The sequence below is a fragment of the Phaenicophaeus curvirostris genome, chromosome 3, assembly GCF_032191515.1.
Source record: "Phaenicophaeus curvirostris isolate KB17595 chromosome 3, BPBGC_Pcur_1.0, whole genome shotgun sequence".
Classification (NCBI taxonomy): domain Eukaryota; kingdom Metazoa; phylum Chordata; class Aves; order Cuculiformes; family Cuculidae; genus Phaenicophaeus; species Phaenicophaeus curvirostris.
In genome coordinates this window covers 65,424,078-65,447,067 of record NC_091394.1, presented here as the reverse complement: position 1 = coordinate 65,447,067, position 22,990 = coordinate 65,424,078, and the positions used below count along the sequence as shown (strand labels likewise).

At 36.6% G+C, this 22,990-nt stretch overlaps 1 protein-coding gene across 1 annotated transcript in view; it reads left to right on the top strand.

The window, feature by feature from the left end:
* Window positions 1–22,990, top strand: part of TRPA1 (transient receptor potential cation channel subfamily A member 1) — a 66,715-nt gene that overhangs the window by 1,498 nt on the left and 42,227 nt on the right. Inside the window, exon 2 of the mRNA XM_069854255.1 lies at window positions 19,603–19,732. The gene's annotated coding sequence lies outside the window, so the exon portion shown is untranslated. The remainder of the gene's footprint in view (window positions 1–19,602; window positions 19,733–22,990) is intronic.

Here is a 22,990-nt window from a genome sequence, read left to right as displayed (position 1 = left end):
TTGTCACATTTCTTGGTGTAGGAGTCACAGATACATAAATAAACATGTTTTGAACTTGAGTGTGACACAAGGGCATGTCATCTGTATCCAAAATGCACATAATTTGTAGAACTGGACTGTATAATATTTTTAATAAGTCAGTAAGAATTTTTAAACAATAGCATTGGAAAGTTATGCTGTGTTATACTTTTACAGTTCTCTGAATTTATTAAATATCAATGCAATCAACTTTACTCTGAAATTCTCATTCTTTGGATTAAGGGGCAGAGGGCAGATGCATGAAAGGGCTTTCTGTTCTATTAGAATACTGAAAAATGTCAAGAGATCCTGTTAATTAACATTTCCAATGCCAGAACTGAGCTATGTTTGAGCTAACTGTACTTTTGGAAACCCAGTTGAAAATATAACCTGATTCTAAATCCTATAGTTGGATAATGATGCCCCTTGAACAGCACTTGTGTTTTCCTGAAGAAAGAAGACATATTTGTTATACATTTAGAAATCTGTCCTGAGGACTAGGAGTGAAGCGCAGAGAGTCAAATTTCCTTATATAAAATACTATCTAAACAAGTAAAATTGTGCTGGTTCATAGTGGTAGTTAACTGGTCTGTGTCTTAGAATTACTTAATAATTAGTTAGGATATCTTTTCAATAATTTACTTATTCTTGTAATAGGAAAACAATAGGAAAGCATATACCTCCTCTGACAGTCAGGTGTTTGGTTATTTTGTCCTTAAAACTTTAAAGCTCTTCAGTGAAAAGCCAAACAGAATTTCATCCAAGTCCAAGCTAGATAAATAGTGAACCTAAGTCACATTATCCTGAACATTCGTTAGAAATACATGAAACAAACTGCTAGTCATTTCCTCTTTCTGCCGGACAGATGTGTTTACAAACTACTAGGAAAAGGAATTGAGTTGGCAGCAAATTTAACACAAAGGCAAAATAGTGAAGGCCTGTGAAGATATTGCAGAGCACTTTGAAGGTGCTCAAGGAGCAAATGGAGAAAGCTGCATTTCTGAGTTTCTTTAGTTTTTTGAACAGATAAATACAGACATTGACTTTGAATTATTTCTGAGTTTACTCTCTGTGTCTATTTTCTGTTTATTTTGAAGTGATGCCCTGTTATTATCTAGACAGTGTGTATGCAGTCAGATCCAAAGAGATAGGCAGAAAAGGAATTTGAATAAGGACACTTAATCTTCTAAAGGTTTTATTAGCATTTTGTGTTTTCTCCTCATTATGAAAAAGTTATATTAGTATAAATAACAAAATATTAATGGGAGAAGAAAGAAGAAAATCAAGAAAATATCACAAAAATTCTTTCAGAAAAATGAATGAAATGGAGCTAGGTGCACAATTTATGTCAAAAGACAGATGAAAACATGACATTGGCTCATAGACAACACACTGAGTGTACTGGTAGGATATTTGAAGATACAAAGCTAGTATGAGTGAAAGAATCATTAGGGTGATAACTTTGCTCAGCATGCTCCACGCTAACACTGCTGAATCACACTATGAGAGCTAAGAGGAAATGCACCACATAAAAATTCCAGTATACCAAAAGGCAGTGCTTCTTCAGGCTTCTGAATTGAACCCAGATCTTTTTAAGTCATATCTTCTTCATTATTATTATAGTTGCTATAAAACACTGTTCAGTAATGAACTGAAATAGAAAATTTAATACAGGATCTCCTTATCATATCTTTCCATATCAAAGAAAGTTTTAAGGTCATAAATGGATAGTACTGTCATCTTTTATTGAGACCAGAGAGAACATAAATTAATTATATTTATAGTGCTGAAAATCAGCCCTTGCTATGATACTAATTATTTGCAGAACAATTGTTTTGCCTTTGAGCAAAGCACAGATTATATCCACTAAGTTTCTAATTATTCTCTTCTGTATGTAGAACTTCAGACACTTCTTACTTCTTATACAGTGGAGGAGAAAAAGCCCATTCAGCTCATAACTGTCCCTTAAAGTCATTTTTTTGCCATAAAGATGTTGTTACTGCCTGTTGTAAGAATTACATTTCTAAGTGGTCAATAATGTTCTCATTTGTTGAGTAGCTAGCTAGACATTTTCAATATATTTTATTTTAAAGCAATTTAAAACTGAAGTAAAGTTCTATAGTACAGAAAGTATTCTACTTTGTAAGAAGTTCACTGGCAATAAAATCTTTAAGAAAGACATTTCAAACTTGCACACTAAAAGCAACTAATCCCAATATTGCCTTAGAGAACTGAGGTTTTATTTAATAGCTTATGTTGATGGTTTCAGTCACAATACAAAAGTCCTGACTTTCATGACAATTGCAAGCTACTTCAGGAAATGGTTCCGTTTTGAGTGGGTGAGGAAATTGTTAGAAAGAAATGTACTACAGTGTCCACAAAATAACTGTGTACTGACAATATGGAAGAGGGTCAATAAATCAAAGGCTTTAGGCACTTACATACATCCCAAGTCCCAGAGAAAGATCCTAAAAATGCCCGTCTCACAGGCTGGTGCCTAGCAGGACTTCTGCTTATAAACATGCCCAAAACAGCTGTCTTGTTGTCATTCTGTGAGGCGTTCAGCTTTGTGTCTCACAAAAACTTCCTTAGAATATTTGGTTCAGACATCTGTCCGCCTATCTGCTCTGGGTGACTCAGTCCAGGAGGTGAGTTTGGACTATTCTTAATGGTGGCTACCTTGGGTTCCTTACAAAACGTCGCTGTCACAGCCCATTTCATTTGAAGCAGTATCTGTCTAGCTTATACTGTATGCATTTTACTACTTTTTCTTGTACTGCGTGTATTATATTGATTTTGATTTAGCAGCTTTTTTCTTTATTAGCTCATTCATGCAGGAATTGAGAAGCCTGCATTTTGTTCTCTTTTAGTGCAGAAGATATCCAGAGCCATATTTCACATTTCATGAGTGTTTCAACCTGCTTAATCAGAGGGCAGTTAGGATACAAGTATTCTCTGGTTTTCTTGTTGAAGTCCTTCCAGAGAAGAATGCAAATTCCCCTTGCTGTGCAGCTGAAGCACTTTGAAGACTTTTTTAAAGGGGCAGAAGTGTAATGTATATGTTTCACCTGTATTCAATTTCACTCTGAAGTTTCATGTCTAAATTGTGTCAATCCAGATTCTGCAGAAGACTCCTTAAGCTAGGCCTTATCCACTTAGCTTTTCCTATCTAGACTCAATCTGTTACATGCCTTTAGGGCACAATTAACAATGCCAGGCCTGCACAAAAAGTTGGCACCTACAGAGTCTGTGTGCTTTTATTCCATAACTCAATTTTTAGTGCCTTTATCCAGAATATGTCCATTCTTCTTCCCGAATGGATCCTTTATCTAGGAGGAACTCAACTTGTAGGCTACAGGATATTCTGGAAATAATCTAATTTCAAATACTACTTAAACCATTAGAAAATTTTTAAAACAGTTTGTCTCCTCTCCATCAGGAGAAATGCTAGTAGCAGAGCCCAATCCCCACATATATTATATGGAAAATCTGCTTTGAAACTCCAGTGGGAAGGTATCAGAAGTGTAGCCATTGCCTTCTTTTGACTTTTACCCTGTAGGAAAATTTTCCTCTCATGTTATTCAGTATATATTAGAAATATTAAAAGGCATGTATGAATCAACAAGAAGTTGATCTCTTCAGAAAGTCTAAGATACTTCTAGTTAACATTTACAGAGGTTCCATGGTACATTAACCAAGTGACTAGAGGTAATCCTTGAAAGTCTAAAATTTTTGAAAGAATTTAAAGTTTAAGGCACTTTGAAAAGAAAAGAAAAGAAAAGAAAAGAAAAGAAAAGAAAAGAAAAGAAAAGAAAAGAAAAGAAAAGAAAAGAAAAGAAAAGAAAAGAAAAGAAAAGAAAAGAAAAGAAAAGAAAAGGAAAGAAAAGAAAAGAAAAGGAAAGGAAAGGAAAGGAAAGAAAAGAAAAGGAAAGGAAAGAAAAGGAAAGGAAAGAAAAGAAAAGGAAAGAAAGAATGATGTCATAGCATAGTCAATGAGGTCAAAACAAATTGGAAGTTGGTGGGAAGTAATTGTTCTTCCCAGTCCCTAAGGGAACAGAGATGTCTTTCTACTAGAAAATACGTGGGCAACGCAGAACTACTGGCCTTCAATTTTGGCATCTCCTTACCATTGTGCGTTTGGTACATTGTAAATCTTGCTGTAATCAAATAACACTGTGAGTGGTCCATCAACATGAAGTTACAGGAAGTCATGCTTCTTAGGCTTTTGGAAATTCAGGCATGTTTAAAAAGCAGAATGCTATAAAAACTAAAACATTAGAGATGGTGAAGCACTTTGGGTTGGAGGTAATACCTGTTTTTATCTAGATACATCTGTAGACTAAATGTGTGGTTCAAATATATTTTCTTTCTCAGCACATTTCAGACTGTCAGTCAATAAAACTGTTCTAACAGTTTTGTAGAGCCTATGGAGGCAAGAGGAGGATGGTAATGCTTCATATTTGAAACTAGAACACTAGCTGTGCTCTTTGTATGGATATGACTTTTGCTGTGCTGGAAAACATACATAGGTTTGCAAAAAGATAGTCTTCTGAGGGTAAGCCTATGGAGATGTAAACGTGGAAGGAGACTTAACAACTAAATAGAAAGGGTCACATCTTTTCACTCTGTTCCTATCTCTGGTAATGTATGCTCTGCCTCACTTGCACTCAAACACAGATGGAACAGTAAGTTAGTCTTGTGCAAATGAGCAATGTCAAAACAGCATATAGCAAAAGCAGTGCAGGAACATTTACTGCATTTCTTATTCCACCATAACCCATTAGTGCATCACACCTGGCACTAATGTAAATATTATAGTCTCACTGTATTTAAACAGACATTTTAAAGCATAAATATGAGAGAAAATGTGCAGCCAGATGTGTAGGTCAGTGACTAATTCTTCTGATTTAGAGGCTGACTCTGAAACAAGTGGTGTTTTCCCATGACTGGTTTTTATAGGCTTATGTCCTGCTTCCATTCATGCTCAGAACGTTTGTCATTTTCTCTTTTCATTCAATCACTCCTGGTCTCTCTGGTTTGGGAACAGTGACATTTCCCAAGTTCTTCTGCATCTGATCTATAATAGAATGATTAATTCAGCTACTTGAGGCACATTTTACCTGTTCAATAAGTATTTAAGTAGTTTTTTTTTCCTATTTCAAACTGAGAAAACCAGCAATAACTATTTTTTGTGAACAAGTAGTTAACCCTCAATTTTAATCTTACAATAGAAAGCTTTTTTTTCCAATTTTATCTCCTACATTTGTTAATTTTTTTTGAAAGAAAAAATAAGAAATTCAGAAAACACTTTGTTTATTATCACAAAATCTGTAGGGGTATTTTGGAAGATCAAAACAGGCTATTTTCCATTTTGAAGTGTGAGTGTTCTCTACGTTCTGATAGATTATTTCCCAGATTTCATCACTGACATGAGGGAGATTCAAGAAACTAGTATCTTGTAGTAGGTGTGTTTTACTTGCTGAATGAAAACTGCAGGATCAAGGTGTTCTACCTTATTGTACTGTCTTTGGGCTTCCCAATGCAAATTTTCTCTGTGAGTACTGACTTTTGAATAAACTAATTCTTATGATCCCAGAACAAGCAGTTGTGCAGGACTGGGACATATCTTTGGAGGGCATTTGTTAGAAAACCTGTGACTAAAAGTTAACTGCATGCTGCTGAAGTGCTTGTGAGTCCAATAACATATTACTTTTCTCACAGTGGAGGTGAAGGTCAGGGTGCAACGGTTTTGAGCTCCTTATACTTGAGGAATTCACAATGAGCTTAGATACGTGAATGGTAGAGCATTTGCGCTAATCATGTTGCACAGATAGCAAAATACAGGAAACAATCTGGTCTGTGTTAGACAGTATGAAGACTATCAAAGGCAAAAAGGTTATCCAATAGCTGGATACATCGTGCCTTGTAATGGTAATGGACAGCATATCAGCATCAATATAGGCTCTGGCCAAAAAGGATTCATGCATGATTGTAACAGAATAACCATTCAGGAAATTCTAACTGCACGGAAAGAGCCTGCGCCATTGGCACACCACTTTGTTTTCACAACATTGTAAATGTGCTTATACATTAGCCAAATATATATTTTTCAGTAATTACTGTTGCTCTTTTTTTGCCCCAGTTCTTCAAATTGCTTAACACTGTGATAATCTTGTAGTTTGCTGAAGCTGGGTCATAATGTTGATCAGCAAGCCATTATTGCATAGATTTGCTTCTTTTTGCTTTACATTAGAAAGCCAAACAGACAAAAAATATCCCAATCTTGCCTTTTCAGAATACAAAAGCAGCACATACATAAAAACTTATATTTCTGATATGACTCCATGAGAAACACGTGTAAGTATTTTCTACCCAAATCATAAGAGACAAGACAGTTTTGGGATGGCAGGGGAGTGAACAGTTGCTGATAGTGGAGAGATTCATGATCTCATAGTCACTATAGCTAAAATATTTTGCATTGATAATCATTGATAATTGTTCATGACTGGTATCTAAACATATCACCAGCTTACACTAATACCTGTTCACGCTTGTTGCAAATAATGTCTAGTATTTTTCCATGCAAAGACTGTGCTGAATTTCAACTCAGTAATACCAGGCTTGACAGCACTGGAAGAAGACATTCTCTGCCTTATAATTGTAGAACATGCACAAGAAATGACAAGCACTGGTGTCCTAGGCTGTATTCAAATTTTCAATAAAATGAGATTTAATGGCCAGAGCTATTCTCAAGTTACTGCCGAAAGTTTAAAGAATGCTACATTCGCCCACATAAATACCTCAGAAACAACATTTAGATTGCAAAAACTACTTAGAATACCTAATGGGAAAAACACTGCAACATAAAACTAAATTCTCAACTACTTTGAAGTGCAGAATGAAAAACCTTGGAGAAAAGGCAGTAAGAATGCGTTTTGAATCTACTAATATTGAATGTTCAAATGTTTTTCCAGATAATACATAAAATTGATTTAAAAAGTTAATAGCTAAGGTTCTGTGGTTTGTTCTTTATTATGTTGACTGAATAATGCATGAGACAAAGACCTGTCTCTAGCAAATATTAGCAACTCAGGTCCATTCCTAAGTCTAGTGACATCTCCTTGAAGCCCATATGATGTTATGTGCAGAGCATCTTCATGGATTTGGGCTTCAAACATTTTGTCATTTTGAGTTATAAGCTGAATTGGGCAAGGGATGTGAAGAATAATAAGGGCTTCTATAGGTGCACTGGCCAGAAAAGGGAGATGAAATAAAATTATAAATAAGGCAGGAGAACTGGCACCAACCAACATGGAGAAGGCTGAGGAACTCAACAATATTTTGCCTCAGTTTTCAATGGTAATCACTTCCTCTTGCTACATCTTTGAGGACTCTGAACCTCAAGGCAGAGAGGGGGGCAATGAAGTCCCTCCCGTCATAGAAGATGGTCAGATTTAAGACTACCTGATGAACCGGAACATACTTAAGTCCATGGGTTCTGACAAGATGCATCCCAGAGTCTGAGGGAATCAGTTGATGTATTCATCAAACCACTCTCAATCATATTTTAAGTCATGGCAGTCAAGTGAAATCCCCAGTTACTGGAAAAATGAAGGCAATGTACCCATTTTTAAGCGGAAAAACTAGAACTCTGGGAACTACCTACTAATAAGTACTACCCCTGTGTCTGGTAAGATCATGTAACAGAACCTCCTAGAAGACATGTCAAAGCATGTGGAAGATACGGAGTTGATCAGAGGCAGCCAGTGAGGCTTCACCAAAGACAAATCATGCCTAACTAAACTAGTGGCCTTCAACAGTGGAGTGGCTGAAGGGAAGAGCTACAGATGTCATCCACCAGATTTCTGACCTTTGATATGGTCTTATAAGGGAATGTATAAGAAACCAAGAGAGACTTTTTACCAAGATATGTAGTGACGGAACAAGGGTCAAAGGTTCTAAACTGAAAGAGGGGAGATTTATATTTAATATAAGGAGGAAATTTTTTATGATGACAGTGGTAAGGCACTGGAATGGGTTGCCCAGGGAAGTTGTGGATAACCCATCACTGGAAATGTCCAAGTTTGGGTTGGACAGGGCAACCTGGTCTAGTGAAAGATGTCCCTGCCCACGGCAGGGGTGTCGGACTATATAATCTTTAAAGGTCCCTTCCAATCCAAATTGTTCTACAATTCTACTAGTATGTACAAGGGCACAATGGGCTCTGGAGAACAATAAAAACCCAATATTTTATTGCAATACCACAGGCAAGCACTCTATTCTTATTTCCTCCAATCCACGACTGTTTTCATCACCTGAGGATCTCCTTTTCATATCTATATTACACCTTTCATTTGCATGATTAGGTAATTCTGATCCCTACTCTCACAGGCAGAATGGCATAAATATAGAGCTGTTGTGATTCTATTTTTATGCAAACAAAAATGTGTGATGTCTCTAAGTGTCCTTTCTGGCCTACAACTCATTTACACCAAGGTTTCCTAACCCTTTTTCTGGGCATCACTGCCTGAAGTGGCATCAACCAACACCACAGTGGCAGCAGCCACCCTTCTGGGCTCCATTGCATGCTCTTCAAATGGCCAGAGTGCTATTAGTTCTCCAAAGAACCATGATTTGTATTATATTATCTGATGATATATCTCTAAAGCTATGACAGGCATAGATTGCTGTTGTGTGCTTAAGTTAGGAGATGGCAACATACAGCAACTGAATAAGTCTCTCGGGAGATGACATGGATTTTAACAGATCCCTAAAAGATGCAGGCAATGGTTGTTGATTTTCAGGCCAGCACAACAAAATTTAAAGTGTGGGAATGGAAAAAAAAGCGTTTGCAGAATCTTCTGAAGCCAGTTCTTCTTGGCAAAACTAGCTCTCTGTCTTTTGGATGGACTTACGTACCTGAGGGAGACAATATGCCTGATCCTAAGACTTACCAATCAAAATCATTGGGTAGCCAGGAGTCGTGACATACACACTGAAGAAGCATCCAGAAAGACCACCAAGCTGGGGGCATTTATCAAAGGTGAGAGATATTTAAAACTTTTCTGGGGTAAATATTTCAGGTTTACGTGTCCTGGTATCCTGTGATATGCCAATGTCATACTGTAGCCAGAGGAAGCAATTACAATCTTGAAAGTCTTTGTAGCTTGGAGGCTCTGAATAACTTGTGTTCATCACCTTAGGGAGTCTCTGGAAGAGCAGATGAGTGGACTCAGATTCTATCAATGAGAGGCATGTGTCAAATCAACAGATCAGTTGTATCAGTTTTATTATCTTAAGCTGCCTGTTTAAATGTTGATGTTTAGAAGAGTTCAGTTTTTAATGGCTTGATGTCAAGATGGAGATCCGTCACAAATGGTGTCCTTCAGGGGTCCATACTGGGACTAGTGCTGTTTAACATCTTCATCAATGATATAGACAGTGAGATTGAGTGCACCCTTAGCAAGTCTGCAGATGACACCAAGCTGAGTGGTGCAGTTGCCACATCAGAAGGATGGGATGTCATCTAGAGGCACCTGGACAAGCTAAAGAAGTGGGCCTGTATGAATGTTATGAGATTGAACAAGGCCAAGTGCAAGGTCCTACACCTGGGTTGGGGCAATTCACAGTTTCAAAACAAATAGGGGATGATGTGATTCAGAGCAGCCCTGCAGAGAAAGACTTGGGGGTGCTGATTGATGAGAAGCTTGACATGAGCTGGCAATATGTGCTCGCAGCCCAGAAGGCCAATTGTATCCTGGGCTGCATCAAAAGAAGTGTGGCCAGCAGGCCAAGGGAGGTGATTCTGCCCCTCTATTCCTCTCTTGTGAGACCTTACCTGGAATATTGTGTTCAGTTCTGGAATCGTCAACGTAAGAAGGATATGAAGTGTCGGAACAGGTCTAGAGGAGGGCTACAAGGATTATCAGAGACCTGGAGCACCTCCAAACCAGGGGGTTTGGAACTAGATGCTCTTTAACATCCCTTCCAACCCAAACTATTCTATGATTTTGTGATTCTAATATGCTGTCCAGGACATACTAATGTTGTGAACCCATGGAAAAGCTGTAAACTTGTATAGGACATTCAGTTTCATACATATAATTATATGAACCTAAACCAGCTATGGGAATGCAATGGACTGTGGAAAAAATCTATTACAGTTTTAGCTTGACAAAAATGCAAACCATTTTAGGTACAATAAGCTGGTAAAATCTTGCCTATTACCATTGCTATGGCACATACTCTGAGTGAACTAGGTGTAGCTTTGCATGTTAATGCTGAGATCTTCAATTAGTCATTTAAAAATATATTTATATGAAAAAACATATATAAATAAGTGTATATATTTCTATCTGTAAACTAGAAACTGAGAATACTGGTATGCAGTGGAGAGTAAATCACTAACCCTAAAATGGATTTGGCACTACCCACAAAGACTCAGGCTAGCTGTATTCTCCCTTTGCTCCTGCTAACTTAGCATGAGTTGGAATATAAAGTACATGATGTGAGATCTGCAGTGTGCACGTGACCGGGGAGCCCTGGCTATAACATCCAGGTGCTATCTTTGAACAAAGATCTATTGCTTGTTGAATGTGGTTGCATTGCAACTGAATATTGCCTACACTGAAATGCATGTTGTACTTGTATTGTCCATTCTTGGGTCCCTCTGTGTGCAAACATCTAATCCTCAGCAGCTTGACCCAACCAATTCACAACGCAACACATGATTATATCATTTTGTCGTGATTTTCTTTCTGACATAGTCTTTTGCTATCTTCCCTAACATGCAGCAACACACTTGACAGTGAAACCTTTCAACCCAATCCTTTTTGTAGCCTCAGGTTTTGGTCAGCTGTAGGGGTATCAAATTATACCCATGTTTCAGCTACAGTTATCTGCTGCTTTTGTATTACAATAGTAAAACTTCCATCTTGCCCCTATGTTTAAAAGCAAAACTATGTAGCTAAATATATCTTTTTAAATGTGTAAGTATTTTACTCTGGATGCTAAATCTTGATACATTGTAATCTCTGGTCAGGACACACACCCTAATACATTTTTTGTTAGGCGACTGTAGTGAGCGTAGCTTTCATTGTCCAGTGAGAATTTCAGCCACCAATTCTAACAGGTCTTCTCTTCTGAACAGGTAACAGCTGCAGAATGCATGTGTTGACATCACATTGCACAAAATCAAGGGGTTTAAAATGGGTTTAAAATGGAAAGGCTAAGCCATTTTCTAGGGTAAATGATACTGCAATAGATGAGTGGGCTGGTTGGAGCTGTTCTTAAGGAATTCTATGAGGAGACAGTCACATTATATTGGTTTTTCTAAGTGGCTATTTCACAACAACCAAGGTTATACTCTTGAAATTGGACTGCATAATTAAGGCTATTTTCTTCTATTACTCTTCCTATTACTTTCTAATTACCTCGCTTTATTTGCCCTTTTCCCTTCAGCCTGTCAGACCCATAAGTATCATTTATAATGACTATGCTGCTTTCACTAACTTAGGAAACATTCCATTGAACTCAGGTTCATCAGCTTTATTACCCCAAAGTTGATAATTGGTTTAGATCAGTTCAATGTAAGTGGCATAAGCAGACAGACTGATGCCTCTGTGCAATTGCATGTCAGATTTTCTCTTCTGTCATTAAAGACTTGCACAAAACAAGCCACGTGTATATACTGAAAGCTTCATCAGCTGTGAATCTGCTTCTTGCTGTGTTGTTTCCAACAATATATTTTTTTAATTTAGACTGAATAGGGAAGTAAACAAAGTCAATTTACCATGGTTGCAAGAACGCTATTAATATCCAAGCTAATATTTACCGTCCTAGCACAATCCATGTAATAAAGTTTCTACTAACATTGTAAACACAAAAAAGGGACTCAGTGTAAATATTTAAACCACAGAGATTCTTATCCAGCCTACACTAGAGTATACAGAGGTGGCAGCTGCAGGCAGTATTTCCAGTCTTTTAGTCTGCTTCTGACACAGGCAAGGCATGGCCTAGCTCTGAGATGTCATACAGCCCAGTTTTTCATCATCTGATGTCTCAGTTACTATGAGCCAGTTGAAAGTCTCACAGGATTTTCAGACTTTCTGTCTTTGTATATCTGAGATTCTTTTAGACACAAACATCTCACAAATCCAACACATCCTAACTTTTCAGCAGCTCTCAGTTGTATTTTCATTTTTCATGGCAAGATATTTTTGGTTGGAGTGACCAATCATCTTGGAGTAGTTTTAGCAATACTTTTACAGAAAGTTATTTCTCAAATGGCTTATGACTCTAAATAAGTAGAATGAGTCATATTAACAGATGTGGTGTTATTTGTTACCAGACGTAAGCATACTGCTGTCCTGTGCCTTCCTGTGTTACCTGACTGGCATGTGGCTGTCACCCTGTTTGTTGCTCTGTTTAAGAAATGCAAACACAAGGGCCATTCCAAACACACATTTGGAAGTTTAATGCAGTGGACAAAGCTGACAAGTGTAAAAGGGTAAGTCATTGGTGAGACCGCACCTCAAATATTGTGTTCAGTTCTGGGCCCCTCACCACAAGAACGATGTTGAGGCTCTGGAGCGAGTCCAGAGAAGAGCAACGAATCTGGTGAAGGGGCTGGAGAACAAGTATTATGAGGAGCGGCTGAGGGAACTGGGGTTGTTTAGCCTTGAGAAGAGGCCGAGGGGAGACCTTATTGCTCTCTACAACTACCTGAAAGGAGGTTGTGGAGAGGAGGCAGCTGGCCTCTTCTCCCAAGTGTCAGGGGACAGGACAAGGGGGAATTGCCTCAAGCTCCACCAAGGGAGGTTCAGACTAGAAATCAGGAAGAACTTTTTCACAGAAAGGGTCATTGGGCACTGGAACAAGCTGCCCAGGAAGGTGGTTGTGTCACCATCCCTGGAGTTATTTATAAGACAGGTAGACGAGGAGCTCAGGGACATGGTTTAGTGGTTGATAGGAATGGTTGGACTTGATGATCCAAGAGATCTTTTCCAATCTGGTGATACTATGATTCTATAATTTCATAGGATCTGAGTGTTACAAAACATATTGTAATCAAGTATTTATTGTTGTGGGGATCTTTGAAATGTCCTAGTAGGAAACAAAGCAAATTGACTACTGTCATGGGTGCAAAAATATCACAAAAGTTCAGTCCAGTTGCACTATTTATGCAAAATTATATGTACACACAAATCAGTTGCCAAAGAGGAATACACAGTATAGAAGCAGCAGTGGCCAAGAATTCTCCTTTCCTTCAGTCCTGTCTGCATCCCTCTCCTTCCTGCTTTCCTCCTATCTCTCTCTCCCTTGGCCTCGTAGCCCTTCTTCCCTTACTTTCCTTCCTCCCTTTCGACCCTACATAAGGTTTGGGCTATTTTCCCTCTCATTGTAGAAATACTAGAATTATACCTGTAAACCCAAGTTCTCTATGAAGTTGTGAAGGACAGAAACTTAATTCCTTACTAGTTTTGTGCAATTCACATGTCATACCATGGAATTTCTGATAAAATCAAGATTATTCATAGTTATTTCAGTAAACTATTTTATCTAAAAACCCATTTCAGTGACAATGACTACCAGGATGCACTATAACAGAACCTATTAGTTTTTCCAGCAACCAAACAGTGATTGTTGGAAAAATCTGCAGAGTTTTAATAAATATTTATTAAATAATTTCTTAACATTAACATATGCTTTTCCCATTATAAGCATTACAATAAAATCTACAGCTTATGGTAACAACAAATATAATGGTTTATGATATTGGAAACAGCATTTCCTTCTTTTACTTAAGATAATATATAACCAAGGCTTTTCTGAAGTTCTATTTTCACATCATATTTCATCCAGATTAATGTGTACATATAGTTTGATACCAAAGTTTCTGTATGCTCTTACATCAAATGGAACACATTTATAAAGAAAACCAGATGAAATATATCCTGAGTACAGAGAATCTGTCTGAGACAGATTCCTGAGTATAAAGAATCCGTCTGAGACTCAGTGTAATGTGCTCAGGGAAAGCCTATGAGCTGGTTAGACTTAGGGTGAAAAATACTTCAGAATAGGTTATACTTATTTAGCATTAAATACTACATATTTGAAAAATTCAACAATTTGTCAAATGCTAAGAAAATTACAGAACTGAGGAATGAGTCTTACCTAGTTGCTCTAATCTCTTTAGTTTTGACATCACAGGGACACATTTTTCCATTGAAGGTATCCCATTATGCCTTTCTGGTTTTGCAAAACTGCAAAAATACAGCAGACGTAGCTTTTATGCACCCATGCTATGCTAGGAAAGGAGTGGCTTGTTGCCATCTTTCTTTCCCAGGGCAGATGCAAAGTGCACTAATGTTCTTGGTGCTGAACCAGTAACTCAAAGACTGGTAGAGCTGCTGTATTACTGGAACAATTTTGACATTCTTCCTATATATGCCAGAAACCGCAGTGGAGAAGAAATCAAAGATTTTCATCTTGTATGAAAGGCATCTTCTAGTTTAGCATGAATAGATGAGGTGATTCATAAGGATTTGTATTGAAGTAGTTCTGGGAAAGTGTTAAAATTCTTTAAATTGCCTATCAATGCCTTAAATGTACTTGATAAAGCTGCACAATGTCATCCCACTGAAGTCGGTTGTATTCGTAGTTATCAGAATTTCCACTAAATAAAAATAAACCTCTATCCAAGAATCAAAGATGTAATGCATTTTATGCAATGTGACATAAATTTTTATATTTTAATTAATTTAAATTATAATTAAATGATTTATGAAAAAAAATCTATCTTTTCATGAAATCCACACATTCATTGAGAAGACAGCACGGTGCAAATATTATGCTTGAATGTAATACCGGTTTTATCTTTAAGTATGTGTTCTACATTACTTTAGGAACCTTAATCTTGCTTCTTTCTTTGAAATTGAGTTGAGTATCTCTATACCAGAGAACAGAAATGGAGTCATTAGGCAGAGAAAATACTGAAGAAAGGTATAAAAATTATCCAGGGTATATTAAACTGGATATATTTGGAACAATATTTCTGATTAAAATCTTCTAATTATGAACATGTCAAATGGTTCCACTTTTTACAGTGCTGAGTACCCAGTGCGTTTTGACATTATGCATGAACTATGTACATTTCTCATCTTCAATTTATAATGAATCTCATCAAAGTACAGCTTGCCTTCAAGAAAGAAAACATTTAACTAGTATTTTACTAGTTCCTCAACTACTCTCCACTGTCCCTTCCTCACAGTACCACCACATGAAGACACTCTAAAAGCCCCTTCTCCTACCTCTCCATTTATCTCTTTTATCACTTTTTTACTTTTTTTTCTTAAATTAATGTCGGCTCTGGACTCATTAGATGTGATATATAGGATCTTTGACTTCACTACTTGTAGTCCTTCACACTCCATTCTATGGAAGATATTTCCACTAAAATATCTTTGCATTTGTCTTTTTTTTTAAAAAACCCCAAACAACCCTCTTTCATTCTCTTTGCCACTTTTGATTCTGTAATAATGTTGCTAATTCCTGTTCAAGCTCCCTCCAACTTGCATTCCTACTGCAATGGAACTATGAACTTCTTACAGGTAGTCTTCCTGATCCTTTAGTGTCAGTCTTAAAAAATGAGTTCTTAAAATGGATAAATGTTTCAGATTTAGATCCTTGTGGTATGTAAGCATCTAATTGCCATTCATTTGATCGGGGCCTATTTTTAATTTGGTACTTAATGACTTCTAAATGTTAAAGAATGCTTTCAATACTTACGTGACAAGGTCTATAAAAGATGCTGCAAAGTTTGTTTCCGCACTGTAGGCAGTCCAGGCACTCCTCTGGCTGACACAGTTGTGTCCTAGGGGTATTCTTTCACAACATCATACTGTCTCTCCCTTGCTTTTTCCCTAAGTGGTGTGTCTAGGAGTTAGGGATCTAAATATCTTTGGTCCCAGTGGTTCATGGCCCTCATGCTTTATTTGTAAATCCCTACCCCCAGAGGAATACAAGAAAAAAAATGCAATCTATCCATCAGGAAAAGAGAGAGGGAGATCTCTTCAGAACACTGTTAGTATATGGCTGAGTAGTCTAAAACATTACTTCACTCTCATGGCCACAGAAAGGGTTATGATGAATTCATTAGTCCATTAAGTGTTCTGAAATTAAGTCCTAATGTACACCTGGAATTTCTGAAATTGCTGTTTCTTGCATAGCTGCCTGTTTAATTATTCAGAAAAGAAAAAAACCTACAATTTGATATTTGGAAACAGTAAAAACAAACAGGAATGGGTCCCAGTCCCAAGAGGCTGTTAGGATTTTTGGGAAGATGAAAGGATAGTTTGATTTGCTGAGTCTGACAAAATCAGAGGTCTGCAATTGGTCTCTTCAAAGTAAAGCAGAAGGAGAGATACTATGGTGAGGAAAGAATAACTTAAAACAGAAGGCAATGTTAACCAGGAGGAAATACTCATCCCTAGACCATGAATAAATTTAGATTGGAAATAACAGAAACATTATTAACTATGAAATCAGTAAGGTATTGGAAAATCCTTTCAGCTGGTGCAATAAGAGCAACAAACATAATTGACTTTAATGTAGGATTTGTTCACCTGAGGAATGACATAGTGTGACCACTTCGTTTATCAGAGGAGTGAATTTAGTGACTGCAGAAATCCCTCTTAAAACACCATTCATTTTAAAGTTTCCTCACAGAAAATGTCATAGTGATTTGAAGTTTTGATTTTGCGGGAATTAGTTTTGCTAACTAAGACCACTATTCAATATCCACAAAATTTCAATCATATCTCTGTTAATGAACCAGTGCGCCGTATCATCTAGTTACCTGTGAACAAAACTCATTTCAAACTTCAAGGATTGTATAGCAGCACTGCAAAAAAACTCAAAGTGCACTGCTAAGTCCACAAAGTCTATCAAGACCACTCTTTCTCAAGTTCCATATTTTTAAAAGATAAGCATGTTGTGCTGTAAAGCTTTGACAAAAACTAATTTTATGTGTGCTCCTCGTTTCTTTTTACTGAGACAGAGACCCCATATCCAAAGGGAAAGACAAACAGAATTGGGTAGTGATTCTGGTCAACTACTGTAGGGAGAAATTTCTAAGTTGCTTGATTGTTGAGAAGTTAGAAAACCATTTTTCACGTCTCTTCTTGAGCCACTAAGCTATCGTGGTCATGAACTGAGCTAGCATGACTGAATTGCAATACTTGGTCTGTTTCAGGGGAACAATAAGCTGCACAATCAAAGCTCCATCCTTGTCAAATGTGAATTTAGGAAACCTTATCTATGTTTCTTTATAAAAATATTTTTATTTACGATTTTCAGAAAAAAATATTTTATTTTAAAAATTTTATTTTTGTCCAGCTTCTGTGTGATCAAAATGATCAAAAAGTTTGAAAATGTGAACCCTGAACCACAAACTGAATCCCTTGTTTGAAAATCAGTAAGGCTTATAAATTCGGAAGCAAGAAGATGAAATCACATAGAACTTAAATTTGTGATACTGCTTGGAGTATATCAGCTATTTTCCCCACTATTATGTATTCTACTATATGTGGTCAGACAATTTGTGCTAGCACAAGGAAACATTGCTCTATATCAAAATGCTGGCCGCAGTAACTCTTCCAGCATCAAGGAACTTTGTTGTCTGACTTTCAGTTTAATGTGGATGGATCAAAGACCCATTTGAGAATTACTTCAAATGAACAGAGAAATTTTGCGGCACTTTGAAAATCAAGTGCAAATAACAAAGTACGACTTATTTTTCAAAAAGAAAGCACATGCAACTCTTATGCTGCCCCATATTGCATTAGGTATTGATCACAGACCACTACCTTTTATATGGCAATTCTAATTTTTGAAACATTTATTAGTAAAGTGAATCTTCATAATTAGATGGTATTCCTCTTTGGTGATGTTTAGATTTTCCATTAAAAGCAATTAGTTCACTGCAAATAGGTAAACAAGTACCCTCCAGTGACTACCAAACAAAACTGAAACTACTCTAAGATATTGCATTAGAAAAAACTTCTGGTACAGAAGGTACATTTGAAGCCAGAAATGAAAATGGATGGGGTTGGATTAGATGTATTAAAAAAAGAAAGCTTCAAGAATCACTTGATGAGTATGGATGCTCCTCCCACACTAAGCAATGCATACCTACCTCTTCTAAATAAGCATCTGTCTACACAGAGCAAACCAACAGATGACACAACTGATGGCTTGACACGTCACAAGAACTTACTGATATAAGCATCAGAGGATTAAAATAGTCATATCTTTGTGTTCTTTATATATGTGGTGCTTCAGAGAGAAATCACCTGCAAACTTCTTGAATGGTAAGCTTAATATAGTTTTCCTCTAGCTCAGATTTTGTTGCTCAAATTTTTGTTGGGCTTACTTTTCTTTTGCTTTTAGGGAAATTTTTGTGTTCAAAATACAAGCTAGAATATTTGGAATTCATTTTTGTCATAATTTCATAAATTTGTCGTAATTTCAGCTACTTGAAGAATTATATGATACATTCTTAGTGAATTTTAATAAAAATCTGCTTTTTCCAAGCAGGAGAATGCAAGTAATGTACAAAAATATAGGACATTCTTTCATGTTCTGCATGACTTCACATTTTTTCTTATTGGCAAAACTTTTTTGCAACATAATTATTCTTTTGGTCACCAGACATTATTTATTTTCCCCAGTAGATTCATAGGAAAAAACATTTCAAGTATCTACCTTTACTAGTAGATACTGACTCTATTTCTAAGTAATGTTTGTAAAAATTAAATATTTAATTATATTTGCTCAGACCAAAATAGACTATTATTACAGAGGATCTGATCATAGTTGCCCATCTAATAAATATAAAATATATTTCCACCAAATACACATATCTATTCCCTCTAATAAGCATATTGAACTGAATCTTAATCAGTGAAACACAATATCTGAATGACTTTGATATGACTTGACCACCATCCTTCAGTTAGGACAGGAATGTCCAGGCTTGGGGAAATCAAGTCAAGTGTCAGCAAGTCTTAAAGACTAACTAAAATACGTAATGCTATACTTAAAGTCATTTCATTCAGATATTTTGGCCTTTTTCTTCTTTCCTGAATCTTATATGTTTAAACTGACTGCTTAAAAAGGACCTATCCATTTCTCTATTTTACAAATTCAGACATGTAAGCAGCATTTTCACTGAATTATATATGCAACCATTTTCAAGATAATGCTTTATTTCAGTTTAAAATGAAATACATATGCAGTTTATATGAACTATGTAAAAAGCATTTGAATAATTCTAGATTTTAACAAGTCTTAACAAGTCTTCCATCACTCCTAACCTGATAGAAATAGAGTTTAACATACCAAAAGTTCTGCTTCACAATTTCAGTGCAACTGCATGAGCAATTCATTGAGAAGAAATAAAAGTGGTCTAGGCATCTTGCAAAATAAATCATTTATATTTGAAAGAAATGAAAACCTGAGGTATAATCTGGCATAGATAATAGGAACTGCATTCTATTTTGAAAAACTGATATCTTGTTGCAGTTATACCCATCTGTGATGACCCCTAGAAAGCACTTCTTGAAGACTTCCAGTGTTGACTGCTTCTGCAATAGAGATTCAATTCATTATTCTCAGTCACCTACACAAGAGGTTCAGATTAACCACTAGAAAGGTAAGAACCATGTCTCTCTTAGATATTAGAAATTTTGGAAGTGCTTTCAGAAAATGCTTGCACATAAGAGAGTTAGAGACTTAAGTGAATCCTCGTAGTTCAAAAAATTAAAATAAGGTCAGAAGATGCTAAGAGGAAGACAGCCTTTGTCTGGATAGTACGTAGAGAAAGGAAATAATGTCAGGGAAAGAGAAGAAAGAGGATTAAGCAGCCTTGAAATATAAACAGAAAAGCCAGGGGAGAACAGGCAAGAGAGGAGATAGTAGGAAGGAAAGAGATAGTTTTTCAAACAGTTTTAAAATTCCAACATGAAGACAGTTAGAAATAATGTGCAGTATTATTTTACTAATGCTACTTTTTCATGCTTGAGGTTACCACCTCTCATTTTCAGTACTTGCAGCCCAGTGAAGGGGAAATATGCATGCAATTTCCCCTCAGTGGTTCCTCAGAACAACTATGATCACGAAAATGTTTGATCATTCTTGTTTATCAGTAAAATGCACACCTCACTCTTTGAGTATGTGTCCATCACCAAAAATGCTGACATGCATTTTTCCACAATTTTACCTCTTTTTATGATATTAAACTCTAGTTAATTTCTCTCTGTTTATTCAGGTTTTCTGCTCCTCTCCCCTTTCAAGCTGAAACTTCTTCATTTCATTCTGATTTCAAGCACTTTCTAGCACAAATCATCTTTGATATAATAGTAATCTTCTACAAGCATGAATAAGTATGACTAGATTCACAATCATCTAGTAATCTGCAATGTATTTCCATCACTATTTTAATCCCTTAATGATGAAATTTCTTTTGGAAAGCATCTTTCTTTATTTCTAAAAGAAGTATATCAGACAATGCTACATAACAGAGAAACTCCAAGACAGTGAGCTTAAAATTTTCTGTGAGTCTTCATTAGGACGCACTTTTCTGTGCGCAATTTTCTGTGCGTCTTCACACGGAACCATGCAGAATGATAAATAAAGCAGTCAATATAGTTGTAATAAGGAATTATGCCTACTAATTTTACCTTTCTATTACTGTACATGGTAAGCTCCATTATATTCCTAAAAGTGTCATGAATTAATAGAATACATTCTGACAGGTTTTCCTTCACACAGTCATTTTTAAGAACTTCCATATTTAAAGACATTTATCAATAACAGGACAATATCAATAGCCACCAGTAAGACTAGACTATATGTCAGAAAGAATAAAAGTCATTGAAGGCTCTGTCCAGCTTTTCAGAGAAGAGAAAGTAGGTGTTGTGTGATTAAAATGCCTTTCTAGAGAACAGTCTTTGCTGGATAGAATGTCCAGAAGACAAAGGGGTTTCTAAGTAGGCAGGGTAATATATGAAAAGCACTGTTGCAATGAAGGTGCTGTTCCCTGTCATGCATGGCAGCACATATATGCTGAGTAGGAGAAATCTGTGGATGCATGTTAGGACAGCGATGGCAGTGTAAAATACACAGCTGATAAAGAAAGACCAAGTAGCACTAAGCAATAATACCTTCTAAATCTATTATTGTTCAGCAAGAAAGTGCCTAGCTTAGATTGCAGCTAGGATTTAGGCTTCTGAAATCTAGGAGTGTCTTACCTAAAAGAAACCCTTGCCTAACACTTTCATATACGAGTATCCTAAGGCACCTGTATCTTCAACCTGATCTACTTGAAGATGTCCCTGCTCTCTGCAAAGGAGCTGGACTAAATGACCCTTAAAGGACCTTTCCAACCCAAACCATTCTATGATTCTATGTATTTCATTACTAAGGTTCTCCGGTTTTTCAGAGTTGGTACAACTGGTGGTGTATCTTCATAATATACAGAATTGAAATAAACTTGTTCATAATAAGCAATGTAACGCATATATATCAGACCTCAGTGTGGTCGGACTTTATGGACCAGAAAGTTTCTGAAGCCAAATAATTCAGCTTTTTCCTAAACTCCATAGTTAGGGGAAGCCCAGGGTTGAGGTCCCTGTTTCATAGATGGTTGCTGGGTTTGGTCAGTGGTAGCTGAATGTAAAACCGCAAAACCAGTTCTGAAGGCAGGAACAAGAAGGCAAGTTTTCCAGTGTGGTAAGGAACTAGACTGGAGCACTTTGACCCAGAGAGTCTCTGGCTGCACATCTTCAACAGGAGGAGGAGAGAGCATCACTATCAGAAAGCAAGCTGCCATTTGGTGGCCACATCTGTTTTATTAAGAAGTAGACAGACCATGTTTAAATCTCTTTAGTTAGAGGGATACATATAATGCCTACTATGTAAGAGTCCCTCCACTTGTTTAAAAGATAGTTTGCAAGAGATAGCTTAGCTCCCACTTTCTCTTGAGCATTACTGTCTGAAATGGGTATCTAAGTTATCCCTCACCTGAATACACTACACTCTGAAGCACCCAGCTCTCACAGGGACAGGGATTGCATTCACTTTTGCTACCATACACCTAAACCTTTTCTAGATCCAGATTATATACTTGAAATTCTTCATTTAAGAGTTAACTTAAAGGCAAAAGTCACTGCAATTAGCTGCTGGGCTGTACTGGACACCTTAGGAAGTACCTTACCAAGAATATTCTCATGGACTGTCATCTCCCTTGCTTTTTACAATTGATTTTAACCATGAGATCAATCTATACCTATATACTAGGTTCCTTCCAACCAATAAGATATACATTCAAAGCATAGGTAGTACTTTATGGGCCTTTATTTAAATTTTCTCTTGTCCAAAGCATTGAGAGTAGAACTCAAAATCTGTAAGATTTAATTTGTATCTGATTATCATTAGGAAAAAAAGACTCTGTGATGTAGCGGAATGAAATAGTGTTTTATAAATCTTCTTTTCATCTTCTTCTTCTTTTTTTTTTTTAAATGAGGCATGTAATAAACCTATCAATAATTTAAATCCTTCTGCTGAGAGTAGTGGCCTATTCCTTTACCACAGTAAAATCTCAAGGAGAAAAGCATTCAATGACAATCCATTAGACATAAGTGTAAAATGTGAGTTAAATCACCTTGCTGTTTTAAAAAGACAGTAGGATTTTTCTCCATGGCAAGTATATGCATGTTTCTGAAAACTTGTAGGAGACAATGCATTCTTGCTTGCTTGGGTAATAGCTCGGATTAATTCCTGGATGACTGCAATCAATATCTGAAGTACCATCATTAAGTCATTTGCTACTGAATTAAGCTGACAACACAATATCCTAAATATCATTTTACACATTATAACTTGTATGACACTGTTGCTGAATAAATCTCTT